The sequence below is a fragment of the Ursus maritimus genome, unplaced genomic scaffold (assembly GCF_017311325.1).
Source record: "Ursus maritimus isolate PB19 unplaced genomic scaffold, ASM1731132v1 scaffold_11, whole genome shotgun sequence".
NCBI classification, from domain to species: domain Eukaryota; kingdom Metazoa; phylum Chordata; class Mammalia; order Carnivora; family Ursidae; genus Ursus; species Ursus maritimus.
This window is the reverse complement of record NW_024423453.1, coordinates 29,858,673-29,875,081: the sequence shown is the minus strand read 5'-3', so window position 1 is coordinate 29,875,081 and position 16,409 is coordinate 29,858,673. Positions and strand designations below refer to the sequence as shown.

Below are 16,409 nucleotides of genomic sequence, written 5' to 3'. Positions count from 1 at the left end.
CTCTTCTGGACCCTACATAAAAATTTTAGGATTTGCTTATAAATGTCTGCAAAACAGTCTTGGAATTTTGATGGGAATGCATTGAATCTGTAGATTAGTTTGGGGAGAATTTCAAATCTTGAGATATTGTGTTTTCTAATACACAAACATGAAAATTTCTATTGATTTATCGATCTTTAATTTTTTTCAGTGATGTTTTGTAATTTCAGTGTATATATCTTATACTTAAATTTTTTTATTTTAATGTGGTAAGATCATCTAACATGAAATATACTTTCTGAACTTTTTAAGTGTACAATGCAGTATTTGTTCTGAGTTTTTATCATGAATGGGTATTAGATTTTGTCAGATGCTTTTTCTGCATCTGTTAGCATGACCGACTGTCACGGTTTGCCCAAGACTGTTCTAGTTTTAGCACTGAAATTCCTGCATTTTGGGAAACCCCTCTGTCCTGGACAAATCAGTATGGTTGGTCACCTCAGTGTCTCAGATGAGCATGTGGTTCCTGTCCTTTATTCCATTGATATTGTGTGTTATATTAATTGATTCTCAGATAATAAGCCAGCCTTAGTCCTAGGATAAATCTCAGTTTGTCATGGTATATGATTCTTACTATAGTTGCTGGCTTTCCTTTGCTAATGTTTAGTTGAACGTTTTTGTATCTATATTTATGAAAGATACTGGTTTGTAGTTTTTTTTTTTTCCTTGTGATGTCTTTGGATTTTTAACGTAGAAATACTAGCCTCATAGAATGAATTGAGAAGTGTTTCCTCTTTTATTTTCTGTAAGAGTTTGTGAATGACTGGTGTTATTCTTTCTTTTAATACATTTGATGGAATTTACCAGTGAAAGCATCTGGGCCTGGATTTTGTTCCTTTGGAAAAATTTTAATCTGCTAATTCAGTTTCTTTACTTGTTACAGGTTTGTTCACATTTTCTGCTTCCTTTTGAAGTAGTTTCAGTAATTGCTTCTTGGGATTTGTCTGTTTCATCTAAATTATTTAATATTTTTGGCAAAAAGTTCATGATATTCTTGTATGTACTTTTAATTTTACTAGTGCAGATAGTGATGTCCCTCTTTCATTCTTAATTTTGGTAGCATGTGTATTCTCTCTGTTTTACTTGGTCATTCTAGCTAAAAGTTTGTCAATTTTGCTGCTATTTTCAAAGAAACAAGTTTTGGTTTAATTGATCCTCCCTCCCCCCATTTTCTGTTTTCTATTTCACTGATTTCCATTTTAACTTTTATAATTTCCATCCTTCTGCATGCTTTGGGTTTAGTTTGCCTTTTTCTAGCTTCTTAAGGTAGAAGTGTAGGCTATTGATTTGAGATCTTTCTTCTTTACTGATATAGGCATTTAAAGCTCTAAATTTCCTTTCAGACACTGGGTCAGCTGCATCCTATGCATTTTTTAATGTTCTTTTTATTTATTTTTATTTTTAAAAAGATTTTATTTATTATTGTTTTTAAATAATATTTTTAAAGATTTTATGTATTTATTTATTATGATAGAGAGAGGGAGAGAATGAGCCAGGAGAGGGACAGAGGGAGAGGGAGAAGCAGACTCCCAGCTGAGCAGGGAGACTGACATGGGGCTCCATCCCAAAACCCTGGGATCGTGACCTGAGCCGAGGGCAGACACTTAAAGGAGCCACCCAGATGCCCTTATGTTTTGCTTTTTAAAATTTTTATTCACTTCTAAATATTTTTAAATTTCCTTTGTGATGTCTTCTTTGACCTATGGATTATTTAGAAATGTAGTGTTTAATTTTCAATTATTTGGGGATTCGCCACATTTCGTTGTTGTTGATTTTTTATTTAATTCCCCTGTAGTAGGAGAACATACAGTTTGTATAATTTTCTCATTTTAAATTTATTGAGATAATTTTATGGCCTAGTTTGTAATCTTTTCTGAAGAATGTTCCCTGTGTACTAGAAAAAAATATGTATTCTGCTGTTGTTGGGTGGAATGTTTCAAGCCTTCAATGTCTGTGGTGATTTTCTGTCTAGCTATACTATCAATTATTGAGAGACAGATTGAAATACCTATTATTATTGGAATATCTATTTTTCCTTTCAGTTCTGTCAATTTTTGCTCCATGGTTTGGGGGTAGTGGTGTTAGTTATGCTATATATACATAATTCTTTTACTGATAAGCTGACCTTTATCATTATGAAAGATTCCTCTTTGTCTCTAGTTTTATTTTGTCTGGTATTGGTGTAGGCACTCCAGCTCTCTTATGCTTACTGTCTGTTTTGCAACTATTCTTCCATCTTTTTACTTTCAATCTGTTTGTTTTTTGAGTCTAAAGTTTGTCTTATAAACAGCATGTAGTTAACATGCTTTGTTTTTTTAAAAAGTGCGACCATTTCTGCTTTTTGATTGGAGGGTTTAATCTGTTCACATTTAATGTAATCACTGATAGATTTATATCTGCAATGAAGTATCTCATTTTTTTTTTTTAATTAGAGAGAGAGAGAGAGCATGCGTGCATGCGTGAGAGAGGGGCAGAGGGAGAGAGAGAAGCAGACTCCCTGCTGAGCAAGGAGCCTGATGTGGGGCTCAATCCCAGGACCCCAGGATCATGACCCAAGCCAAAGGCAGATGCTCAACCGACTGAGCCACCCAGGTGCCCCATCTCATTTCTTTTTTATTTCTTTGCTCACCCTCTTCTGCCTCTTCTGGAATTAATAAGTATTTTCCAGAGTGTCATTTGAATTCCTTTGTTAGTGTTTTAACTAGATCTTTTGGGTTATTTTCTTAGGTTGCTCTAGGGATTACAATATGCGTCTTCGTCACAGTCTACTTCAGATCGACTAATTTAATTATGGTAAAATGTAGAAACTTTGCTCCATTTCCTCCCCATCCTATTTGTTAGTATTGTCATATGTATTAAGTTTTTATGCGTTAGAAGCCTGACAGCACTGTTTTATATTTTTCATGCAGTTGTATGTCTTTTATGTATGTCTTTTAAAACAACTAAGAGAAGGAAAAAAATACTTTTTAAAGCTTTTATTTATTTATTTGACTGAGAGAGAGAGAACACAAGCAAGGGGAGCATTGGGCAGAGAGAGAGGGAGAAACAGGTTCTCTGCTGAGCAGGGAGCCTATGTGGGGCTCAGTCCTGGGACTCTGGGATCATGACCTGAGCCGAAGGCAGATGCTTAACTGACTGAGCCACCTAGGCACCCTGAGAAGAAAAAATATTAAGCAGTCTTTTATGTTTACACATATGTTTACCTTTTATGGTGCTTCTTATTTCTTTTTGTGTATTTGAGTTATGGGCTGATTATTTTCTTTCAGTCTGTTGCACTTCCTTTAGGATTTCTTGTAAGGCAGGTCTGTTATCAATGAATTATTTCAGTTTTTGTTTTTTTAGGATTGTTTTTATTTTGCCTTTGTTTTTGATGAACAGTTTTACTGGTTATAGAATTCTTTGTTACAGATTTTTTTTCTTGCAGCACCTTGACTATGTTGTCTCTTGCTTTCTGGCTTCCATTGTTTTTCTCTTTGTGCTTTTAAGATTTTCTCTGTCTTTGGCTTTCAATAATGATATGTCTGGGTGTGGATCTCTTTGTGTTTATCCTACTTTGGATTCATTAAACTTTAATCTATAGATTAATATTTTTTTAACAGTTTGGCAAGTTTTGACCATAATTTCTTCAAATATTTTTTCTGTCCTTTTCTCCCTTTTTGTTCCTTCTGGAACTCACATTACATGCATGTTGGGTGCTTAATGGTATCCCTTAAGTCTCTGAGGCTCTGTTCATTTTTTGAAATTCTTTTTTTCTGTTCTTCAGAATTCGTAATTTCTATTGATACATCTCCAAGTTCACTGACTCTTCTGTCATCTCAAATCTGCTACTGAGCTCTGCTAGTGAATTTTTAGTTTTGGCTGTTGTACTTTTCAACTCTTGAATCATACTTTTCATCTCCAGAATTTCCATTTATTCCTGTTTTTTTTTAATGTAGTACCTATATCTTTATTAAGATTGCCCATTTTTTGAGTTATAGTTGTCATGCTTTCCTTTAATTCTTTAAACATGATTTCTTTAATTTCAGATAAAATTACATTCTAGATAGAAGATGCTATCTAAACTATGTGTTAAATTCAGGGTGCCTGGGTGGCTCAATTGTTAAACGTCTGCTTTTGGCTCAGGTCATGATCCCAGCATTCTGGGATCGAGCCCTGCATTGGGCTCCCTGCTCAGCGGGAAGCCTGCTTCTCCCTCTCCCACTCCCCCTGCTTGTGTTCCCTCTCTCACTGCCTCTCTCTTTGTCAAATAAATAAATAAAATCTTAAAAAAAAAAAAAGGTTTGTTTAAAAAAAACCACCACTATGTGTTAAATTCTAAAATGATGCTTGTTTTATTTCTAAATTATGTTCACTAATTTTCATTTGTATTTCATGATATGCATGAATATGTATCAGTCATAAATGCTAAATTTTATCTGATAGTTTTTATTTAAACATAATATAAATTAATGCATAATTATTAATGTTTACTGGTATGTAGGATCAGTGTATAATTTGAAAGATATACCATTAATTCTGAAACTTTGGGTCAGTTTCTGAACTGATTATACAGGATAACATCTGCTTGTTTGCCCATATTTCTTGGAGTTAAGCAGTTCTCTCATGGTAAGTGCTAATGGGTGGAAAAAAAAGGAAGAAGCCTAAGAGAGCAATATGTGTGAGAATGGTTACAAAATATCAACATCTTCATCTCAGCCTGTACATTTAATAGTATAGTATTAATTCATTTTAGGTCCTCGAGAGATTGTAGTAAAAAGATAAATGCAGCAGTACTTGTTCTTATGGAATTTATATTCTAGTGGAGGAGACAAACATTTAATATAAATGAATAAAATAATTTTTGTGATAAGTATAATGAAAAAACAAAATAGGGTAATGTGATATCAAATAAAGAATGATGGGGGGAGCTACATGGCAGTGGAATATAATTGGAACAGGGGAGCCATGATAGAAAAGTCTCTGAAGGGGGGTACTTGAGGTGATATTTGTATGGTAGGTGAGGAGGATTCAGTCTGTGGATGATCTGGAAGAGTCTGTAGCCTAGAGAATAGGAAGTACAGAATAAGCTTGTTGTGTTGTGGGAACAGGGCCACCGTAGTCAGAGGTTGGCAAGCCAGTGAAAGAGATGAGAGATGAATGAGGTTAGAGAAGTGGGATGGGCTAACCCTGGGTTGATCTTTATATAGACCATGTTTAAGACTTTAGATTCTTTTTTCTAAATGTGGCGGGAACCCACTGGAAAAATATTGTAGTGACCTTCATTCTTGACTAAAGAGTTAATTTGCAACTCAGTTTATAATTTTATTCTGTAACAGTTTTTGAGTGTGAGTAAATATATGTAGGATCTTCTCTAAATGATTTTAGCTTTATAAAGAACAGCAGGGAAAATAGCTTCCCTGATGTTTCTTCCTTGAAATTTAGCTACCTAAAAATAAAATAAAATACCAGTATCTAGAAAACTTTAAATTTGTAGTACACTTATAGCAATGGCAGAGATTCTTATGATAACAATTTTAACCAATTCATGTTAGTATTATAAAGTTATACTTTCAACTGTTCATAATTATGGGCTAAAATATATAGATGACATGATGTAGTTAGTTGTATGATGACTGACTTCCTAAATATAACTTTTTTCCCCTCTATTTCACTAGCAAAAACAGTCACGTTATTCTTACTATTTTTTAAAAGATTTTATTTTTTTATTTGAGAGAGAGAGAGAGAGAGAGCGAGCCTCGCAGGAGCCAGGGATGGGGGAGGGGCAGAGAGACAAGCAGACTTCCTGCTGGGCAGGGCTCCATCTCAGGACACTGAGATCATGACCTGAGCCAAAGTCAGATGCTTAACCAACTGAGCCACCCAGGTGCCCCAGTTACAGTTATTTTTGTTTGGCTAACTAATATTAACATAAAATAATTAGGAGTTCAAATTACTTCAGATTAAACAGATTAAAACTCTAAAGCTTTATGTGAATAAAATTTTTGAAGATAAACTATTTTTTCAAAGTACCACTATTGTTTATCAAAAAAATAGTAAGCTATGGTTTTTTTGTTTTGTTTTGTTTTTTATTTGAGAGAGAGAGCAAGAGTGCAAACAAGAATGAGCACGAGTGGGGAGAGGGGCTAGAGGAAGAGGAAGAAGCAGACTCCCTGCTGAGCAAGGAGCCTAATGTGGGGCTCAATCCCAGGACCCTGGGATCATGACCTGAGCTGAAGGCAGATGCTTAAGCAATAGCCACCTAGGTGCCCCAAGATATGGTTTTTATAAAGTGAATAGTAATGTCATGTATTTTTTTTTTTTAATATTTAATATGTACTTTTCTAGGGGTGCCTGGGTGGCTCAGTTGGTTAAGTGGCTGCGTTTGGCTCAGGTCATGATCCTGAGGTCCTGGGATTGGGCCCTGTGTTGGACTCCGTGCTCAGGAGGGAGTCTGCTTCTCCCACTCCCTCTGCACCTGCCCCCATCTCGTGCCCTCTCTCTCTCAAATAAATAAATAAAAATAAGTAAAATTAAATGTACTTTTCTATAATATTTAAGATATACTTTTTTAGTGTTTTAAAATATATTGAAAATATATTTCAAATAAATTAGCTCAGATACATCATAATTTGGAAGACATTTTTAAATTACTCTAATTCTGTGTTAATACTGATTTACAGTGTGTATCTGAATATATTTGTTTGCCCCTTTATTCACTAACCATTTAATCTGGCTATATTCAGTATTGTTTATATATATGTATAGTTGTTAAAAGGTGCTTATTTTTTCCCAAAATGATTTAAAGTGGCTTAACAAAGGACACATGTGTATATATATTAGTGATAGTAGAAAAGAGGAAGGAAGTCAAGAACAAGAAAACTTGAGTCAGGAGTTGAAATTGTGGTCTGTGATGTGCCAGACACTCTTCTGAGAGGTGTATATACAATGATGATTAAAATAGCTACGGCTCAGCTCTAATGGAGCTTATATTCTAGTTTGTGTTGGTGGGGTGGTGGAAAGATTTGCATTAAACATGTAAAAAACACCCTTCACCTTTTACTTCATTACAGAGGAATGACAAAAAGATGATTTGGGACAGGATAAATCCAGACAATTAAAAAACATTCTATCTGTTGTCTAGTGTCTTTAGTATCCTTGATATGGTTCATTTAAGATAGAATAAAGCTAATTTGTTTTGGTTCCCAAGCTAGCATATGTTAATTTGTATTATTGGATTATAAATTTGGCCAAAGAACAAAACCAAAAAATTTCTCTAATCTGGTAATTTATATGTTCTATAGGTTTCTACTCAGCCATAATCAACAATAATGAGGAAACTTAGAGGGACATTGTGATAGATTGATTATAGGGTTAAGCTTTATAAATAATGTAAGAAAAGAAGTTACATTCATGAATTGGGGACAAAACCAACAAATAATATAGTGATTTCAGAATAAATATTAAATCTCAGAATCCCTCTGATCTCTTACCTATACTTGAAGGCCAAAGTTTCAGTGTTTTCATGAGTAAATTGTCCGATTTGAGTAATTTTATTTATAACCTTGCAGTGTGTATCATTTAGATACATGAATAAAAAATAAATTTTCCTTATAAATCTCAATTCTATGTTAAATACGTGCCATTCTAAATCTAAGTTTAATGATTATCTTAATTTTAGATTATAATTAGTAAGAACTAGAAAGTATATTCATTCGTAAAAGGGTTAGTGAATTGTTTCCTCTTCCTTTTTTGTTCTCTAATAGTGTGCTTAAATAAACTTCCAGGAAAAGCTCATGTTTTATGTTTTATTTTGTGATCTGGGTGGGTTGAGAGTGTTCCAGGAAGTCTGCCTTCATGAATTTTTACTTAATTTTTGGAAGTGGAGATGCTGTTCTACTATGTCATATCTAAGCACTTAAACTCAGTCATAATATCAGTCTATAATGATAAAGCATTTTAATTCTGCCATATCTTTTACAGGAGAAAGATGGGGTCTATGTCCTCTTCATTCCAGGTCATTATGGTTTTTATCCTCTTCTAAAAGTTGCTGCTGGGTTGAAGATTAAGTTTTAAGTTGAAGCTTTAATTATCTGTAAATTTCTGTAGTCCTCATCATTATTGCAAAGTGATCTTTATGAAGTCTTTTTTTTTTTTTTATCTTTATGAAGTCTTGCCATCACACTGGATAACAATACCATGATAGTTACACTATAGTAATCATGGTAGCTGTGAAGTAGTTTCTATTATTTTTTCCTTTTTACAGATGAGTCTGAGACTTCAAGAAGTTAAATAACTTTCTGTGCAGAAAAGAGTTAACATAGTAGGTCTGACACTGCTCTCCTTAGAAAGGCCTGTTTGCAAGGAACTTGGCTCTCAGAGTGTTTCCAGTAACTGATAAGGATGATTCACTGTGGGGCGCCTGGGTGGCTCATTTGGTTAAGCATTTGGCTTTAGCGCGGGTCCTGATCTCAGGGTCCTGGGATTGGGCTTCACATTGGGCTCCCCAGCTCAGCGTGGAGTCTGCTTCTCCCTCTGCTTCTGCCCCTCCCCCTGCTCGTATGCGCACTCGCTCTCTCAAATAAATAAATTAAATCTTAAAAAAAAAAAAAAGGATGATTCACTGTGCCTAGACTGTTTGTGCAAACTATATGGTTTATGTTGAACACCTGCTTTCCTTTTGGGGGCCTGGAATTTTGGTATACACGAGGCAGAGGGTACCCATGTGAACAGGCCTCAATAAAACTTTGGGTGCCGCATCTCTGATGGGCTTCCCTGGGCAGAAACATTGCATAAATGTTGGTGCATTTTTGTTGCAGGGGGAAGGGTAAATTCTGCATGCCTTCCTCTCATGGGAAGGAGAGAGTATGAGGAAGCCTGCTGATGGATTCCTCCATTTTATACCTGTGTTGCGTTCCTTTATTGCCTGCTACATATCCTTACTGTATCCATGAATGCAACCATATGCTGAGATCTGTGAGACTCCTGACACACCTCTTTTAAGACTAAAAGAGATTCTGCCCTGATGAAATTGAATATTTGTGTTTTAACCTCTGGGGAAAGAGTTTATTTACCTTTGCCTGGTGATTAGAGTCCTAGGTACAATGGGGAAGATGATATTTAGTCCTTCAAGTAAAAATAAGCATGCATTTGTTCATTCATCCATTCAGTGTAATTCTATGGGCCCATATGTGCCCATGTTCCAGGCCTGGAGGAGGGAGCTGTAAACCTTGGCTTAATTAGGTAGAGAGATCCCCTTGTACATAGTTCAGCCCTCAAAGTGGGAGAGTAGATGTACTTTTTCCCCAGTTGCTTCTGCAGGAGATCTATCTATCTATCTACCTATTTACTTTTAAAGATATTTATTTTTAGGTAATCTCTCTACCCAATCTGGGGCTCAGATTCACAACCCCGAGATCAAGAGTCACACGTTCTACCAGCCAAGCCGGCCAGGTGCCCCTGCAAGGGGCCTTTTTATTTAGCACTATGAAAACATTTTTTTTTTTTAAAGATTTTATTTATTTATTTGACAGAGATAGAGACAGGCAGCGAGAGAGGGAACACAAGCAGGGGGAGTGGGAGAGGAAGAAGCAGGCTCATAGCAGAAGAGCCTGATGTGGGGCTCGATCCCAGATCGCCGGGATCACGCCCTGAGCCGAAGGCAGACGCTTAACCGCTGTGCCACCCAGGCGCCCCTGAAAACATTTATATTTTGGTTTCAGGTAGTTCTTTTATTTGAAATATGGGTAAACCTGAATTAGGATATAAGGTATCAGAATCTTTGTTGCTAATACAGAATTCCAGGCCAAAATTTCTTTCTAAAAAACAAGCTCAACCATGAAGGAGAGCAATGTAGAAAGAATTTCTAATGTAGTCACTTTCTCCCTAAGGCCTACAGAACTTATATGAGAGAATTTGTGAGTTAAAGAATTCATCCCCCTGCCCATGCCCCCCCCTTTTTGGATAGAGAAAGAAAAATCTATATACTTAATGCAGATAAGATACATATAACTTCCACTTAACATATTTTAAGCCTTCTAATTAGCCCATGTTATGGGCCAATAAGAAATTAGGTAGAAAACTCTCCCAGGGTGGGGTGGGAGAGGTACTATGTGATTCTTTCATAGTTTTAATAAAACAAAAACAAACACACTTGTATAATCATGAGGCAGAAAAACTTAAAGATTAAAAGCATAGATAGACTCTGGAGCCAGTCTGCTTACATAGAAATTGTGACTCTGTCACTTGCCGGTTGCTTGACCTTGGGTAAATTATTTGAATCTCTCCATGCCTCAAGTTTTCCCTAATAGAAAATGAGGATGATAATACCTGTTTTGTAGGATTGTGTAGATTAAATAGATTAACACATATAACGAGTTTAAAACAATGCCTGGCACAGAGCAAGTGCTGTATCAGTGTTACCTGTTATTATCCCTTTATTGTTTGGAAAAAGAAGAAAACATACTCTAAACTAAGCTAGTTATTGACTTTCCTCTAGTATAAATTCATTTTAATGGATTCATATCCTAATCAAATCAGAATATTAAAAAGATACTTATATAAGGCAGTTTTGCTTCCCTTTTAAATCATGAAAGTGAGGAAGTTGGCTAAGGTTTTAGAAATAAATACACTAAGATCCTTAGGATGGCAGTTGCTGGACTAGCAATTTATCCCTCCTTAAGAAAGAAAAATACCCCCAATTTGCTTTCTGGAATAGAACCTAACTCAATTTTAGGTTTTCTTAATGACTGGGAGTCTACCATATATCCCAACCACCTCTAGCCCTTGCCTCTTATAAAGGAGTTGCTTGACTACCATAAGCCAGTTGAAACAAGTCTTCTAAGCTTTTTTATGTATCTGTTTTTGGATAAATAAGAGGCTATTGTGACCAGACTTTAGACTTTTCAAACATCTGAGCAATAGTCAGGGCATAAGCCTTGACTTTGTTACTTTTTCCCTAACTAAATCCCGTAGTACAAGTCCTTTATTCTGGTTCTTAATTGATTTGGAAATCTGCTTATTTGCATGATATACATGGCTAAACATATTTCCACAATTTAGTTTTTCTTGCAAATAGTTCATGAAGTCTGAGAATGGATAGTCACATAAATTTAGGGTTATTGATAAAGAATCAAAACTTCGTTGCTTACCTTCAGGCTCAAGATAAGTTGGATTCTATAATTTTTTTTTTAAGATTTATTTATTTTGTGTGTGTGTGTGTGAGCGTAGAGGGTGAGGGAGAAGGAGAGAGAAACCCAAGCAGACTCACGCTGAGCACAGAGCCCGATGTAGGGCTGAATCTCAGGACCCTGAGATCACGACCTGAGCCAGGGGCTTAACCAACTGCGCCACCCAGGCACCCTGAGATAGGCTGAACTCTAAAATGTGCTTGATGTGGTTGCTTCCTCCATAGACTTATTCTGACCCTTATTATTGGTGCCGTAGAATTTGAGCATTATGTGAAATGGTAACAGAGATTAGGAAGATCATAATATTAAAGGAGTGTAACTAGGCAGCAATATCATTTCTTAGCTCCAGTGGTGACGGTAGGCAGCCAAATCAGGTTGATTTTGTCTTGCTGTCTCTTTGCTCATCAGTTCTTTAAATAACTGTAAAATTTGATTATTCAAAGTATTTTTAAATTTCTTTTTTTTTTTAAGAGAGAGGAAGTGTGTGCGTGTGCAAGTGTGGGGGTGGACAGAGGGAAAAGGAGAGAGAATCCTAAGCAGGCTCCACGCCGAGCTCGGAGCCTGATGCTGGGCTCAGTCTTACAACCCTGAGGTCATGACCAGAGCCAAAATCAAGTTGGATGCTTAACCAACCGAGCCACCCACATGTCCCCAAGTATTTTTAGATGATACTTTTCTATTAGATTTTAATCATCATAAAATAGGTTGAACAAGTCAACATTGATTAGGTTACATCTGGGAACCTTGCCATTGTAGTTCTTTGGTTGAAACCAACCAAAGCATGCTTTCAAGGAAAGCATCAAAATATTTTAAACAGGGACACCTGGGTGGCTCAGTTGGTTAAGCATCTGCCTTTGGCTCAGGTCACAATCCCAGCGTCCTGGGATGGAGTCCTGCATTGGGCTTGCTGCTCAGTGGGGAGCCTGCTTCTCCCTCTGCCTACTGCTCCCCCTGCTTGTGCTCTCTCTGTGTCGCGCTCTCTGACAAAATAAATAATAAATAAAATCTTTAAAAAAGTATTTTAAACAATTAAATGAAGTCACAGATTATCTAAATTCACTTCTTATCTATATGTCATTCATACAGATTTCACATACGAATATATAAGATTAAGGACATGTATCTTAATTGGATAACAATGTCAGGACCATGAGTAAATGAGGATGTTAAGCTATTGTTATCCATGGTATGGGACTCTTGAAATGCAAAACTTTTTTTATGATTGGCAAGTTATTTCACTCAATCATTCGATTATTCTCTTCCATCTGTTTTTTCTCCTGTAAAATGAGCTCTAAGATCACTTCCAGATTAAAATCATTTTCTTTTATCCTATGCAATTTCTGCAACTGCATTTATCCTATACATTTCTCTTATCCTATAAATTCCTAGCATCCAATTTTAAATATCTAGATCAGTCATCTTGCCCTGAAGTAGGTCCCATGACATGAACCCTTGCTGCCAAAATTATTTCCAGTCCTGACTTATGGGCCCAAATATTTCCAAACTGTATACTCCTTAGACTTAGTTCCCTCAAAGATGACCTCATTCCCATTTCAAAGGAATATTTTTTTAGAAGATTCATTAGCTTACTGTTTATCCTTTTATTTAAAATTTTTAAAGATTTTATTTTAGAGAGAGAGAAAGAAAATGCGAATGGGGGGAGGGGCAGAGGAGAGGGAGAGAGAGGATCCTAAGGAGACTCCATGAGTGTGGAGCCTAATGCAGGACTTGATGCCAGGAGCTTGAGATCATGACTTGAGCTGAAATCAGGAGTCGGGCACTTAACTGAGCCACCCAGATGCCCCTTATTTATTTTTAAAAGTTTGTTTATTTATTTATTTTTAAATAATCTGTACATTGAACATGGGACTCAAACTCACAACCCTGAGATCAAGAGTCTCATGGTCTGAGGCGCCTGGGTGGCACAGCGGTTAAGCGCTTGCCTTCGGCTCAGGGCGTGATCCCGGCATTCTGGGATCGAGCCCCACATCAGGCTCCTCTGCTATGAGCCTGCTTCTTCCTCTCCCACTCCCCCTGCTTGTGTTCCCTCTCTCGCTGCCTGTCTCTATCTCAAGTGCCCCTGCTTTTTATACCTTTAAAATGTTATACAAAAAAAGAAAAAAAGTTGTGCTAGTTTTTGTTTTAATAAATTATAAGAATGAACATCTCAATTTTGCATGAAGAACAATTAGGTTTTAGGTATTATCATCTGTTCCGCTACTGCTTTATTCTTACATGAAGCTTTAGCAATATGATATAGTTCCAGCATTCTATCGAAGAGATGATAATAGTAAATTCAGTGACATTCAGTGCTCATAATGTGCCACTTTAGTAAGGAATGAAAAGAACTAAACACACCTACTTCCCAGAGTTGTTTAACTATCTTATTATAGATGGGGACATTGAAGTTTAAAGAGATAAATAATTGTCCAAGATTACATAATCGGTCAGAGGTAAAGCCAAAATTCAACAAATATTTGCTGAATACCTACTGTGTTCTGGGGATGTAGTAGCCAACAGGCTCTTTACTGTTAAATCATACTAGCTCTTAAATATAAAACATACTGTCAAAATAGTCTTCATGTAATAAGGGGGATAATTATACCTATTTCATAGGGCCTAAGGATGAATAGATAATGCATAAAATTATGTGGTTCAATAACTAGAAAAATACATGGTGAAACTATTATTATTGAGACTTATATTGGCATTATAAGCTGTATATGTAATTCCTGTCGCTTTGTAGATAATTTTAAAAACGGGACAATAAAGATATGAATCAGAAGTATTTCAGAAATTGAGTTCCATATTAAAAACATTTAATTTTACCAGTAAAATGGCTAAGAATAATAAGGATTTTTGGGGGAGAGAATTTACTGATTCTATAGGCAGGAATCAGTTGTGAATTAAACTGTATATGGATGGGCAGTGCCTGGGTGGCTCAGTCGGTCAAGCATCTGCCTGTGGCTCAGGTCATGATCCCAGGGGCCGGGGATCAAGTCACACATCGAGTCCCGCATTGGGCTCCCTGCTTAGTGGGGAGTCTGCTTCTCCCTCTTCCCCGTGGCTTGTGCACTGGCTCGCTCTCTTGCACAAAAATAAATCTTTAAAAAAATTTAAAAAACTTTTTAGATTAGACTTAGATTACAAGCTACAGTTCTTAATATCATAATATTGTTAATATTGAATGAGTGTCTCTTTAATAGATTAAACTCTAATTTTCAACACTGTTCTCCCCTCTTTTAAAGTCATTTATTGAAGTTTAATTTACGTATATGAAATTCATCCTTACATTTCCATGAGTTCAACAGATTCATAGCATTGTGCAGTCATTACCACAATCAAGATACAGAACATTTCTTCACCCCAAGGCGCACCTGGGTGGTGCAGTCAGTTGAGCATCTGACTCTTGCTTTCTGCTCAGGTCCTGATCTCAGAGTCATAGTACAGAGCCTTGAGTCGGGCTCCTCACTCAGTGCAGAGTCTGCTTGAGATTCTGTGTCCCTCCTGCTCGTGCTCTCTCTCTCTCTCAAATAAATAAATCTTTGAAAAAATAAAAGAACATTTCTATTACCCCCAAAAGTTTCCTTGTGCCCTTAGAGATCAGGTCCTTCCCATTGATTTTCTGTTCCTATAGTTTTACCTTTTCTTGAATGTCATATAAATGGAATTGCCCTTCTTCCTTCTGTTAAGTTGTTTAGATATGATTGCTGTAATAGCAAACAAGATAACTAACTCCTGCGCTGATACAGCTTTCTCACAAATTAGGAATTGCAGTAAGAAGCAATTAGGTGAGAAACAATTAATATAGCCCGTTAAATTGTAAAAAAGAGACTTTGTCAAAGGATTAGTAAATATTTTTCAGTTTAGGTGACATTTAAAAAGAACCAATTCAAGTTTTCACACTTTAGATGGGAAACTAATAAAATCAATATGGTTTTGAACCCCCTTCCGTGGATTGGACCCCAGTTATACAAAATTAGATGAGTCATAATCCTTGATTCATGACACACTTAAATACTTAGCCCAAGCATGGCTGTTTGTTTATTTTTAATAATCTAATAAACACACATCATTCAACATGAGAACTAGAACCTTATCAAGAATTCACTTGACAATTTACCAATGTGTCTCTTAATACAGATTATATAAAAATCTTTAATAGAATTTTGATTATATATATTTCTTATTAATTAGTAGGAGTTCCTTTACCCCCCTCCTTTTTTTGGAAGGAGGGGAATAAATTTTCCCAATCTCTTGTCTTTCAGTTTTGTTTTTGGTTTCTGTTTTTATGCATTAAAAAAAAAAAGTTGATGTAGTCAAGTTCATTAATTGTTTTTTGCTTCCATGTCTTATCTAGTAATTTCTTCTTAACTGTGAGTTCGTGAAGATATTCTGTATTCTCTTCTAATTTTGCAAAATATTTTGTATATTTCAATCTTTAGCATACCTGTAATTTGTTTTGTGAATGGTGTGAGGTAATGATTTAATTTCTTATCTTGCATGGATAATTACTGGTATCCACATCATTTATTAATTTTTTTCACTGATTTTAACACTGCCTCTGTCATATATTGTTTTCAATATGTGTGAGTCTTTTTCTGGCCTTTATATTCTGTTCCATTAGTATATTTGATGGTATATACACCATTACTTATTTTACTTATTGCCTAAGTATATAGACTAGGTAGGGTAATTCTTCAGGAGGTTCTTGGCTAAATTTGTCCTATACTCTTTTACATACTTTTTTTTTTTTCCGCTATTGTTTTTTATAAAACCCTTTTGGGATTTTGGCTAGAAATATATTGAATTTGTTAGATGAATTTGTTGAGAATTGATATCTTTAAGATACTGAGCTTTCCTTTCCATGAACATGGTTATCTCTACAAATATAGAAGACTCTTTTACGTCCTTTCAAAGAATTTTATGATTTTCTCCATTGAGGTCTTTGTACATTTTTTGTTAGATTGAATCTTACGTATCTTATAGTTTTTGTGAATATGTTATCCTATTTATGTATTTATTTATAAGAATTATTATTATTATTATTATGTTTTTGAGAGAGAGAGAGAGAGAAAACGGGGAGGGGCGGGGCTGAGAGAGAGAGAGAGAGAGAGCGAGCGAATCTTAAGCAGGCTCCAAGCTCAGTGTGGGGCCTGACATGGGGCTGGATCTCATGACCCTGAGATTATGACCTGAGCTGAA

At 35.8% G+C, this 16,409-nt stretch overlaps 1 protein-coding gene across 8 annotated transcripts in view; it reads left to right on the top strand.

The window, feature by feature from the left end:
- Positions 1-16,409, top strand: part of ELF2 (E74 like ETS transcription factor 2) — a 120,583-nt gene that overhangs the window by 8,128 nt on the left and 96,046 nt on the right. The window contains exon 1 of one of the 8 annotated variants that reach the window (XM_040626309.1): positions 2,614-2,631. The exons of the other annotated variants lie outside the window; for them this stretch is intronic. The gene's annotated coding sequence lies outside the window, so the exon portion shown is untranslated. Of the gene's footprint in view, positions 1-2,613; positions 2,632-16,409 lie in introns of those variants that run through there. 8 annotated transcript variants of the gene reach the window in all.